The following is a 12572-nucleotide window of genomic DNA, read 5'->3' on the forward strand; positions in this document are numbered from 1 at the left end:
TTCAACGGTGGAGTTTCTACACACCATAGATTAAGGTGTGGAGCTCTGCTGTACCTCGAGTATTAATGCAATTACTATTGTTCTTCTATTTAATTCAACTTATTCTTATTCCAAGATATTCATTCGCACTCAAGAACTTGATGAATGTGATGATTATGTGATGCTCATCATCATTCTCACTTATGAACGCGTGCCTGACAACCACTCCCGTTCTACAAGCATACAGGGCTTGAATGTTTATCTCTTGGATTTCTTAATCGGAATCTTCGTGGTATAAGCTAGAATTGATGGCGGCATTCAAGAGAATCCTGAAGGTCTAAACCTTGTCTGTGGTATTCTGAGTAGGATTCAATGATTGAATGACTGTGACGAGCTTCAAACTCCTGAAGGCTGGGCGTTAGTGACAGACGCAAAAGAATCACTGGATTCTATTCCAACCTGATTGAGAACCGACAGATGATTAGCCATGCCGTGACAGGGTGCGTTGAACATTTTCACTGAGAGGACGGGATTGTAGCCACTGACAACGGTGATGCCCAACATACAGCTTGCCATGGAAAGGAATAAGAAGGATTGGATGAAGACAGCAGGAAAGCAGAGAGACGGAAGGGACAAAGCATCTCCATTCGCTTATCTGAAGTTCTCACTAATGAATTACATAAGTATCTCTATCTTTACTTTATGCTTTATTCATATATCATCCATAACCATTTGAATCTGCCTGACTGAGATTTACAAGATGACCATAGCTTGCTTCATACCAACAATCTCCGTGGGATCGACCCTTACTCGCTGGTGCACGAAATTGTGATCACTACTTTTTAATACACAGAACAATCCCCGGTAATGGCTCCAAAGACTTGGTGCTCAATACCATGGCATAAACACAACTTCGCACAACTAACCAGCAAGTGCACTGGGTCGTCCAAGTAATAAACCTTACGCGAGTAAGGGTCGATCCCACGGAGATTGTTGGTATGAAGCAATCTATGGTCACCTTGTAAATCTTAGTCAGGCAGACTCAAATGGGTATAGATGATGAATAAAACATAAAGATAAAGATAGAGATACTTATGTATATCATTGGTGAGAGCTTCAGATAAGTGAATGAAGATGCCTTCCCTTCCGTCTCTCTGCTTTCCTACTGTCTTCATCCAATCCTTCTTACTCCTTTCCATGGCAAGCTTATGCAAGGGTTTCACCGTTGTCAGTGGCTACCTCCCATCCTCTCAGTGAAAATGTTCCTATGCTCTGTCACAGCATATGGCTAATCAGCTGTCGGTTCTCGGTCAGGCCGGAATAGAATCCAGTGATTCTTTTGTGTCTCTCACTAACGCCCCGCCTGCTAGGAGTTTGAAGCACGTCACAGTCATTCAATCATTGAATCCTACTCAGAATACCACAGACAAGGTTAGACCTTCCGGATTCTCTTGAATGCCGCCATCAGTTCTCGCCTATACCACGAAGATTCCGATTAAAGAATCCAAGAGATAAACACTAGAGCCTTGGTTGCTTGTAGAACAGAGTGGTTGTCAGTCACTTTGTTCATGAGTGAGAATGATGATGAGTGTCACGGATCATCACATTCATCAAGTTGAAGAACAAGTGATATCTTGTACAAAGAACAAGCGGAATTGAATAGAAGAACAATAGTAATTGCATTAATACTCGAGGTACAGCAGAGCTCCACACCTTAATCTATGGTGTGTAGAAACTCCACCGTTGAAAATACATAAGAACAAGGTCTAGGCATGGCCGAATGGCCAGCCTCCCAATGATCTAAGAACTAGATGTCCAAAGATGATCTAGAGATCTAAAGTGATCAAAAGATGAGAATACAATAGTAAAAGGTCCTACTTATAGAAACTAGTAGCCTAAGGTGTACAAAGATGAGTAAATGACATAAAAATCCACTTCCGGGCCCACTTGGTGTGTGCTTGGGCTGAGCAATGAAGCATTTTCGTGTAGAGACTCTCCTTGGAGTTAAACGCCAGCTTTGGTGCCAGTTTGGGCGTTTAACTCCCATTTAGGTGCCAGTTCCGGCGTTTAACGCTGGAATTTCTGTAGGTGACTTTGAACGCCGGTTTGGGCCATCAAATCTTGGGCAAAGTATGAACTATCATATATTGCTGGAAAGCCCAGGATGTCTACTTTCCAACGCCGTTGAGAGCGCGCCAATTGGGCCTCTGTAGCTCCCGAAAATCCACTTCGAGTGCAGGGAGGTCAGAATCCAACAGCATCTGCAGTCCTTTTCAGTCTCTGAATCAGATTTTTGCTCAGGTCCCTCAATTTCAGCCAGAAAATACCTGAAATCACAGAAAAACACACAAACTCATAGTAAAGTCCAGAAAAGTGAATTTTAACTAAAAACTAATAAAAATATACTAAGAACTCAACTAAAACTACCAAAAACATACTAAAAACAATGCCAAAAAGGGTACAAATTATCCGCTCATCACAACACCAAACTTAAATTGTTGCTTGTCCCCAAGCAACTGAAGATCAAATAAGATAAAAAGAAGAGAATATGCAATGAACTCCAAAAACATCTATGAAGATCAGTATTAATTAGATGAGCGGGGCTTTTAGCTTTTTGCCTCTGAATAGTTTTGGCATCTTACTCTATCCTTTGAAATTCAGAATGATTGGCTTCTTTAGGAACTCAGAATCCAGATAGTGTTATTGATTCTCCTAGTTAAGTATGATGATTCTTGAACACAGCTATTTATTGAGTCTTGGCCGTGGCCCAAAGCACTCTGTCTTCCAGTATTACCACCGGATACATACATGCCACAGACACATAATTGGGTGAACCTTTTCAGATTGTGACTCAGCTTTGCCAAAGTCCCCAATTAGAGGTGTCCAGGGTTCTTAAGCACACTCTTATTGCCTTGGATCACAACTTTATTTCTTTCTTTTTCTTTCTTTTTGTCTTTTTTTTTTCGTTTTTTTTTGTATTCACTGCTTTTTCTTGCTTCAAGAATCATTTTTATGATTTTTCAGATCCTCAGTAACATGTCTCCTTTTTCATCATTCTTTCAAGAGCCAACATTCATGAACCACAAATTCAAAAGACATATGCACTGTTTAAGCATACATTCAGAGAACAAAAGTGTTGCCACCACATCAAAATAATTAAATTGTTATAAAATTCAAAATTCATGCAATTCTTATCTTTTTCATTTAAGAACATTATTTATCTAAGAAAGGTGATGGATTCATAGGACATTCATAACTTTAAGGCATAGACACTAAGACACTAATGATCATAAGACACAAACATGGACAAACATAAAGCACAATTTTCGAAAAACAGAAAAATAAAGAACAAGGAGATTAAAGAACGGGTCCACCTTAGTGATGGCGGCTTGTTCTTCCTCTTGAAGGTCTTATGGAGTGCTTGAGCTCCTCAATGTCTCTTCCTTGTCTTTGTTGCTCCTCTCTCATGATTCTTTGATCTTCTCTAATTTCATGGAGGAGAATGGAGTGTTCTTGGTGATCCATGCATTGGCATAGAACTCTTGAACCATCAAGATTCCGACTTGTTGAATGGGGTTGGTAAGCACTTCCCAACCTCTTCTTCGGATCTCATGGTGGATCTCCGGATATTCACCCTTTTTGAGTGAAAAGGGGACCTCGGGGATCACCTTCTTCAAGGACACAACTTCATAGAAGTGGTCTTGATGCACCCTTGAGATGACTCTCTCCATCTCCCATGACTCGGAGGTGGAAGCTTTTGCCTTCCCTTTCCTCTTTCTAGAGGTTTCTCCGGCCTTAGATGCCATAAATGGTTATGGAAAAACAAAAAGCAATGCTTTTACCACACCAAACTTAAAAGGTTTGCTCGTCCTCGAGCAAAAGAAGAAAGAAGAGAGTAGAAGAAGAAGAAATGAGGAAGAAGAGAGTGGCTTTGTGTTCGGCCAAAGAGGGGGAGAAGTGGTGTTTAGGTTGTGTGAAAATGAAGGGGTGAAGAAGGGTTTATATAGGAGAGGGGGGCTCATGGTTCGGTCATGTATGGGTGGGTTTGGGAGGGAAAGTGGTTTGAATTTGAATGGTGAGGTAGGTGGGGTTTTATGAAGGATGGATGTGAGTGGTGAAGAGAAAGTTGGGATTTGATAGGTGAAGGGTTTTTGGGGAAGAGGTGTTGAGGTGATTGGTGAATGGGTGAAGAAGAGAGAGAGTGGTGGGGTTGGTGGGGATCCTGTGGGGTCCACGGATCCTGTGGTGTCAAGGAAAAATCATCCCTGCACCAAATGGCATTCAAAATCACGTTTTGAGCCAATTCTGGCGTTAAACGCCAGGTTCTTGCCCTTTTCTGGCGTTTAACGCCAGTCTAGTACCCCTTTCTGGCATTAAACGCCCAGAATGGTGCTAGACTGGGCGTTAAACGCCCAACTGCTAGCTTTACTGGCGTTTAAACGCCAGCAACATCTTCCTCTAGGGTGTGCTATTTTTCTTCCTGTTTTTCATTCTGTTTTTGCTTTTTCAATTGATTTTGTGACTTCTCATGATCATCAACCTACAAAAAACATAAAATAACAAAAGGGAAATAGATAAAATATAACATTGGGTTGCCTCCCAACAAGCGCTTCTTTAATGTCAGTAGCTGGACAGAGGGCTCTCATGGAGCCTCAAAGATACTCAGAGCAATGTTGGAACCTCCCAACACCAAACTTAGAGTTTGAATGTGGGGGTTCAACACCAAACTTAGAGTTTGGTTGTGGCCTCCCAACACCAAACTTAGAGTTTGACTGTGGGGGCTCTGTTTGACTCTGATTGGAGAGAAGCTCTTCATGCTTCCTCTCCATGGTGACAGAGGGATATCCTTGAGCCTTAAACACAAAGGATTCTTCATTCACTTGAATGATCAGTTCACCTCCATCAACATCAATCACAGCCTTTGCTGTGGCTAGGAAGGGTCTGCCAAGGATGATGGATTCATCCATGCACTTCCCAGTCTCTAGGACTATGAAATCAGTAGGGATGTAATGGTCTTCAATCTTCACCAAAACATCCTCTACAAGTCCATGAGCTTGTTTTTCTTGAATTGTCTGCCATCTCTAGTGAGATTCTTGCAGCTTGTACCTCAAAGATTCCTAGCTTCTCCATTACAGAGAGAGGCATAAGGTTTACACTTGACCCTAGGTCACACAGAGCCTTCTTGAAGGTCATGGTGCCTATGGTACAAGGTATGGAAAACTTCCCAGGATCTTGTCTCTTTTGAGGTAATTTCTGCCTAGACAAGTCATCCAGTTCTTTGGTGAGCAAAGGAGGTTCATTCTCCCAAGTCACATTTCCAAATAACTTGTCATTTAGCTTCATGATTGCTCCAAGGTATTTAGCAACTTGCTCTTCAGTGACATACTCATCCTCTTCAGAGGAAGAATACTCATCAGAGCTCATGAAGGGCAGAAGTAAGTCCAATGGAATCTCTATGGTCTCATTTTGAGCCTCAGATTCCCATGGTTCCTCATTGGGGAACTCAGTGGAGGTCAGTGCACGCCCATTGAGGTCTTCCTCAGTGGCGTTCACTTCCTCTCCTTCCTCTCCAAATTCGGCCATGTTGATGGCCTTGTACTCTCCTTTTGGATTTTCTTCTGTATTGCTTGGAAGAGTACTAGGAGGGAGCTCAGTAATTTTCTTGCTCAGCTGTCCCACTTGTGCCTCCAAATTCCTAATAGAGGACCTTGTTTCAGTCATGAAACTTTGAGTGGTTTTGATTAGATCAGAGACCATGGTTGCTAAGTTAGAGGGGTTCTGCTTAGAGTTCTCTGTCTGTTGCTGAGAAGATGATGGAAAAGGCTTGCCATTGCTAAACCTGTTTCTTCCACCATTATTGTTGTTGAAACCTTGTTGAGGTCTCTCTTGATTCTTCCATGAGAAATTTGGGTGATTTCTCCATGAAGAATTATGGGTGTTTCCATAGGGTTTTCCTAGGTAATTCACCTCTTCCATTGAAGGGTTCTCAAGATCATAAGCTTCTTCTTCAGATGAAGCATCCTTAGTACTGCTTGGTGCATTTTGCATTCCAGACAGACTTTGAGAAATTAAATTGACTTGTTGAGTCAATATTTTATTCTGAGCCAATATGGCATTCAGAGTATCAATCTCAAGAACTCCTTTCTTCTGACTTGTCCCATTGTTCACAGGATTCCTTTCAGAAGTGTACATGAATTGGTTATTTGCAACCATTTCAATTAGCTCTTGAGCTTCTGTAGGCGTCTTCTTCAGATGAAGAGATCCTCCAGCAGAGCTATCCAAGGACATCTTGGATAGTTCAGAGAGACCATCATAGAAAATACCTATGATGCTCCATTCAGAAAGCATGTCTGAAGGACACTTTCTGATTAATTGTTTGTATCTTTCCCAAGCTTCATAGAGGGATTCTCCATCCTTCTGTCTGAAGGTTTGGACTTCCACTCTAAGCTTACTCAATTTTTGAGGTGGAAAGAACTTTGCCAAGAAGGCATTGACTAGCTTTTCCCAAGAGTCCAGGCTTTCTTTAGGTTGTGAGTCCAACCATGTCCTAGCTCTGTCTCTTACAGCAAAAGGGAATAGCATAAGTCTGTAGACCTCAGGGTCTACCCCATTGGTCTTGACAGTGTCACAGATTTGCAAGAATTCAGCTAAGAACTGATGAGGATCTTCCAATGGAAGTCCATAGAACTTGCAATTCTGTTGCATTAGAGAAACTAATTGAGGCTTAAGCTCAAAGTTGTTTGCTCCAATGGCAGGGATAGAGATGCTTCTCCCATAGAAGTCGGGAGTAGGTGCAGTAAAGTCACCCAGCACCTTCCTTGCATTGTTGGCATTGTTGTTATTTTCGGCTGCCATGTGTTTTTCTTCTTTGAAGAATTCGATTAGGTCCTCTACCGAGATTTGTGCCTTAGCTTCTCTTAGCTTTCGCTTCAAGGTCCTTTCCGGTTCAGGATCAGCTTCAACAAGAATGCCTTTGTCTTTGTTCCTGCTCATATGAAAGAGAAGAGAACAAGAAAATGTGGAATCCTCTATGTCACAGTATAGAGATTCCTTGAGGTGTCAGAGGAAAAGAAAAATAGAAAGAAGAAGGAGAAGAATTCGAACTTAATTAGATGGAGTTCGAATTGTGCATTGAGAAGGAGTGGTACTCCATAAATAGAAGGATGTGAGAAGAGAGGAAGAAATTTTCGAAATTTAAGTTAAAAAGATTTTAAAAACATTTTGAAAAACTTTAATTTGATTTTCGAAAATCAAGAGTGAGAAAGAGATCAAGTAATTTTTGAAAAAGATTTTTGAAATTAGAAATCAAAAAGATATGATTGAAAACTATTTTGAAAAAATGTGATTAAAAAGATATGATTGAGAAGATATGATTTGAAAACAATTTTAAAAGATATGATTTGAAAATAATTTTAAAAGATATGATTTTAAAAATTAATGACTTGCCTAACAAGAAAAGATATGATTCAAACATTAAACCTTTCTCAACAGAAAAGGCAATATACTTGAAATGTTCAATTAAATCATTAATTGTTAGTAAGTATCTTTGAAAAAGGAAAGAAATTGATTTTGAAAACATTTGATTGAAAAGATTTGATTTGAAAAAGATTTGATTTTGAAAAACTTTGAAAACTTGAAAAAAATTGATTTGAAAACAAAATCTTCCCTCTTGTGCCATCCTGGCGTTAAACGCCCAAAATGCTACCTTTTTGGGTGTTAAACGCCCAACCAGGTACCCTGGCTGGCGTTTAAACGCCAGTCTGTCCTTCTTCACTGGGCATTTTGAACGCCCAGCTTTTTCTGTGTAATTCCTCTGCTGCATGTTCTGAATCTTCAGTTCCCTGTACTATTGACTTAAAAATAGAACCAAGATCAAATAAACAATGCATGCAAGACACCAAACTTAAAATTAGACACTAGACTCAAACAAGAAACATAAAATATTTTTGGTTTTTATGATTTTGCAAATTTTTTTGTGCTTTCTTCGAAAATTTTATGAGAATAGAAAATAAAGGTTTCAGAATTCTTAATTTGAATTCCAGGAATCATTGCAATGCTAGTCTAAGACTCCGGTCCAGGAATTAGACATGGCCTCACAGCCAGCCAAGCTTTCAAAGAAAGCTTCGGTCCAAAACACTAGACATGGCCAATGGCCAGCCAAGCCTTAGCAGATCATTGCTCCAATAGCAAGATTGATAGAAATCAACAAGCTCTTGTGATGATCAGTTGAAACCTCAGTCCAATAAGATTAGACATGGCTTCTCAGCCAGCCAGATTTCAACAGATCATCAAGAAACTCTAGAACTCATCCTTAAAGAACTCTGAAGAAAAATACCTAATCTAAGCAACAAGATGAACCGTCAGTTGTCCATACACAGACAATCCCCGGCAACGGCGCCAAAAACTTGGTGCACGAAATTGTGATCACTACTTTTTAATACACAGAACAATCCCCGGTAATGGCTCCAAAGACTTGGTGCTCAGTACCATGGCATAAACACGACTTCGTACAACTAACCAGCAAGTGCACTGGGTCGTCCAAGTAATAAACCTTACGTGAGTAAGGGTCGATCCCACGGAGATTGTTGGTATGAAGCAAGCTATGGTCACCTTGTAAATCTAGTCAGGCAAACTCAAATGGGTATAGATGATGAATAAAACATAAAGATAAAGATAGAGATACTTATGTATATCATTGGTGAGAGCTTCAGATAAGCGAATGAAGATGCCTTCCCTTCCGTCTCTCTACTTTCCTACTGTCTTCATCCAATCCTTCTTACTCCTTTCCATGGCAAGCTTATGCAAGGGTTTCACCATTGTCAGTGGCTACCTCCCATCCTCTCAGTGAAAATATTCCTATGCTCTGTCACAGCATATGGCTAATCAGCTGTCGGTTCTCGGTCAGGCCGGAATAGAATCCAGTGATTCTTTTGCGTCTGTCACTAACGCCCCGCCTGCTAGGAGTTTGAAGCACGTCACAGTCATTCAATCATTGAATCCTACTCAGAATACCACAGACAAGGTTAGACCTTCCAGATTCTCTTGAATGCCTCCATCAGTTCTCGCCTATACCACGAAGATTCCGATTAAAGAATCCAAGAGATAAACACTAGAGCCTTGGTTACTTGTAGAACAGAGTGGTTGTCAGTCACTTTGTTCATGAGTGAGAATGATGATGAGTGTCACGGATCATCACATTCATCAAGTTGAAGAACAAGTGATATCTTGGACAAAGAACAAGCGGAATTGAATAGAAGAACAATAGTAATTGCATTAATACTCGAGGTACAGCAGAGCTCCACACCTTAATCTATGGTGTGTAGAAACTCCACCGTTGAAAATACATAAGAACAAGGTCTAGGCATGGCCGAATGGCCAGCCTTCCAATGATCTAAGAACTAGATGTCCAAAGATGATCTAGAGATCTAAAGTGATCAAAAGATGAGAATACAATAGTAAAAGGTCCTACTTATAGAAACTAGTAGCCTAAGGTGTACAAAGATGAGTAAATGACATAAAAATCTACTTCCGGGCCCACTTGGTGTGTGCTTGGGCTGAGCAATGAAGCATTTTTGTGTAGAGACTCTCCTTGGAGTTAAACGTCAGCTTTGGTGCCAGTTTGGGCGTTTAACTCCCATTTAGGTGCCAGTTCCGGCGTTTAACGCTGGAATTTCTGTAGGTGACTTTGAACGCCGGTTTGGGCCATCAAATCTTGGGCAAAGTATGGACTATCATATATTGCTGGAAAGCCCAGGATGTCTACTTTCCAAAGCCGTTGAGAGCGCGCCAATTGGGCTTCTGTAGCTCCAGAAAATCCACTTCGAGTGCAGGGAGGTCAGAATCCAACAGCATCTGCAGTCATTTTCAGTCTCTGAATCAGATTTTTGCTCAGGTCCCTCAATTTCAGCCAGAAAATACCTGAAATCACAGAAAAACACACAAACTCATAGTAAAGTCCAGAAAAGTGAATTTTAACTAAAAACTAATAAAAATATACTAAGAACTCAACTAAAACTACCAAAAACATACTAAAAACAATGCCAAAAAGGGTACAAATTATCCGCTCATCACTCGCGTAAGGTTTATTACTTGGACGACCTAGTGCACTTGCTGGTTAGTTGTGCGAAGTTGTGATAAAGAGTTGAGATTTCAATTGAGCGTACCATGTTGATGGCGCCATTGATGATCACAATTTCATGCACCAAGTTTTTGGCGCCGTTGCCGGGGATTGTTTCGAGTATGGACAACTGACGGTTCATCTTGTTGCATAGATTAGGTATTTTTCAGAGTTCTTAAGAATGAATTCTAGTGTTTCAAGGTGATGTTCTTATCATCACCAAAGCTGATTGATTTTCATCAATTTAGCTCTTGAATGCAATGTCCTGCTGAAGCTTGGCTAGCCATGTATAATTCCTTTAGACTGAAGATTTAGACTAACATTGCATGATTCCTGGAATTCTTATTAAGAATTTTGATATCTTTATTTTATTTTTCACTTAATTTTCGAAAAATCCAAAAAAAAATTTACAAAATCATAAAAAGCAAAAATATTTTATGTTTCTTGTTGAGTCTAGTGTCTCATTTTAAGTTTGGTGTCAATTGCATGTTTATATTCTTCTTGCATTTTTTTTCGAATTCATGCATGTGTCTTCATTGATCTTCAAGTTGTTCTTGATGATTTCCTTGTTCTAATCTTTAAATTCTCTTGTCTTGTGTGTTTTGTTTTCTCTCATATGCATTCTCATTTTGTTAGTGTCAATAGTATACAAACTTCTAAGTTTGGTGTCTTGCATGCATTGTTTATTTGATTTTAGTTGCATTTTGATTATTAAAAATCCAAAAAAATATTTTCAATTTGTGTCTTTTCAAGTCAATAATACAGAGAATTGAAGATTCAGAATATTCAGCAGAGGAATTACACAGAAAATGCTGGGCGTTCAAAACTCCCAGTGAAGAAGGAAAACTGGCATTTAAACGCCAGCCAGGGTGCCTGGCTGTGCGTTTAACGCCCAAAAGGGTAGTGTTTTGGGCGTTAAATGCCAGAATGGATACCATTCTGGGCGTTTAACGCCAGGATGGCACAAGAGGGAAGATTTTGTTTTTAACTCAAAATTTTTTTCAGGTTTTCAAAATTTTTCAAAATCAAATCTTTTTCAAATCATATCTTTTCAATCAAATCTTTTTCAAATTAAATTTCTTTCCATTTTTCAAAAATACTTGCTATCAATTAATGATTTGATTCAACATTTCAAGTATGTTGCCCTTTTCTGTTGAGAAAGGTTTAATGTTTGAATCATATCTTTTCTTGTTAGCCAAGTCATTAATTTTTAAAATCAAATCTTTTTAAATTGTTTTTCAAATCATATCTTCTCAATCATATCTTCTTAAAACTATATCTTTTAAATCATATATTTTTAATCACATCTTTTTCAAAATAGTTTTCAATCATATCTTTTTTATTTCTAATTTCAAAATCTTTTTCAAAAATCACTTGATTTCTTTTCCACTCTTAGTTTTCGAAAATCAATTAGTATTTTTCAAAATGTTTTAAATTTATTTTCAAAAATTTCTTCCCCTCTTCTCACATCCTTCTATTTATGGACTAACACCACTCCTCAATGCACAATTCAAACTCCATCTTTCCTTGATAAGTTCGAATTTTCTACATCTTCCTTCTATTTTTCTTTTCCTCTGACACCTCAAGGAATCTCTATACTGTGACATAGAGGATTCCATATTTCCTTGTTCTTTTCTCTTTCATTTGAGCAGGAGCAAAGAAAAAAGCATTCTTGTTGAGGCTGACCCTGAACCTGAAAGGACCTTGAAGTGAAAGCTAAGAGAAGCTAAGGCACAACTCTCTGTAGAGGATCTAACAGAAATCTTCAAAGAAGAAGACATGGCAGCCGAAAACAACAACAATGCCAACAATGCAAGAAAGGTGCTGGGTGACTTTACTGCACCTACTCCCGACTTCTATAGGAGAAGCATCTCTATCCCTGCCATTGGAGCAAACAACTTTGAGCTTAAGCCTCAATTAGTTTCTCTAATGCAACAGAATTGCAACTTTTAGCTGAATTCTTGCAAATCTGTGACACTGTCAAGACTAATGGGGTTGACCCTGAGGTCTACAGACTTATGCTATTCCCTTTTGCTGTAAGAGACAGAGCTAGGATATGGTTGGACCACAACCTAAAGAAAGCCTGAACTCTTGGGAAAAGCTAGTCAATGCCTTTTGGCAAAGTTCTTTCCACCTCAAAAATTGAGTAAGCTTAGAGGGAAGTCCAAACCTTCAGACAGAAGGAAGGTGAATCCCTCTATGAAGCTTGGGAAAGATACAAACAATTGATCAAAAAGTGTCCTTCTGATATGCTTATGATGGAGCACATAGGTATTTCTATGATGGTCTGTCTGAACTGTCCAAGATGTCATTGGATAGCTCTGCTGGAGGATCTCTTCATCTGAAGAAGACGCCTACAGAAGCTCAAGAACTCATTGAAATGGTTGCAAATAACCAATTCTGTACACTTCTGATAGGAATCCTGTGAACAATGGGACAAATCAGAAGAAATGAGTTCTGAGATTGATACTTGAAT

General features: G+C 39.4%; 2 non-coding genes across 2 annotated transcripts; one reads left to right on the plus strand and one right to left on the minus strand.

Moving 5' to 3' along the window:
* Positions 1-6321: 6321 nt before the first annotated feature.
* Positions 6322-6429, plus strand: LOC130964537 (small nucleolar RNA R71). Its single transcript, XR_009080627.1, has one exon. It is a non-coding gene; the product is annotated as a small nucleolar RNA R71 (small nucleolar RNA).
* A 5815-nt stretch (positions 6430-12244) lies between these two features.
* Positions 12245-12351, minus strand: LOC130963852 (small nucleolar RNA R71). The gene has a single exon (XR_009079970.1). It is a non-coding gene; the product is annotated as a small nucleolar RNA R71 (small nucleolar RNA).
* Between the last annotated feature and the right edge of the window lie 221 nt (positions 12352-12572).

This window comes from Arachis stenosperma, chromosome 2 (genome assembly GCF_014773155.1).
Source record: "Arachis stenosperma cultivar V10309 chromosome 2, arast.V10309.gnm1.PFL2, whole genome shotgun sequence".
Classification (NCBI taxonomy): Eukaryota; Viridiplantae; Streptophyta; class Magnoliopsida; order Fabales; family Fabaceae; genus Arachis; species Arachis stenosperma.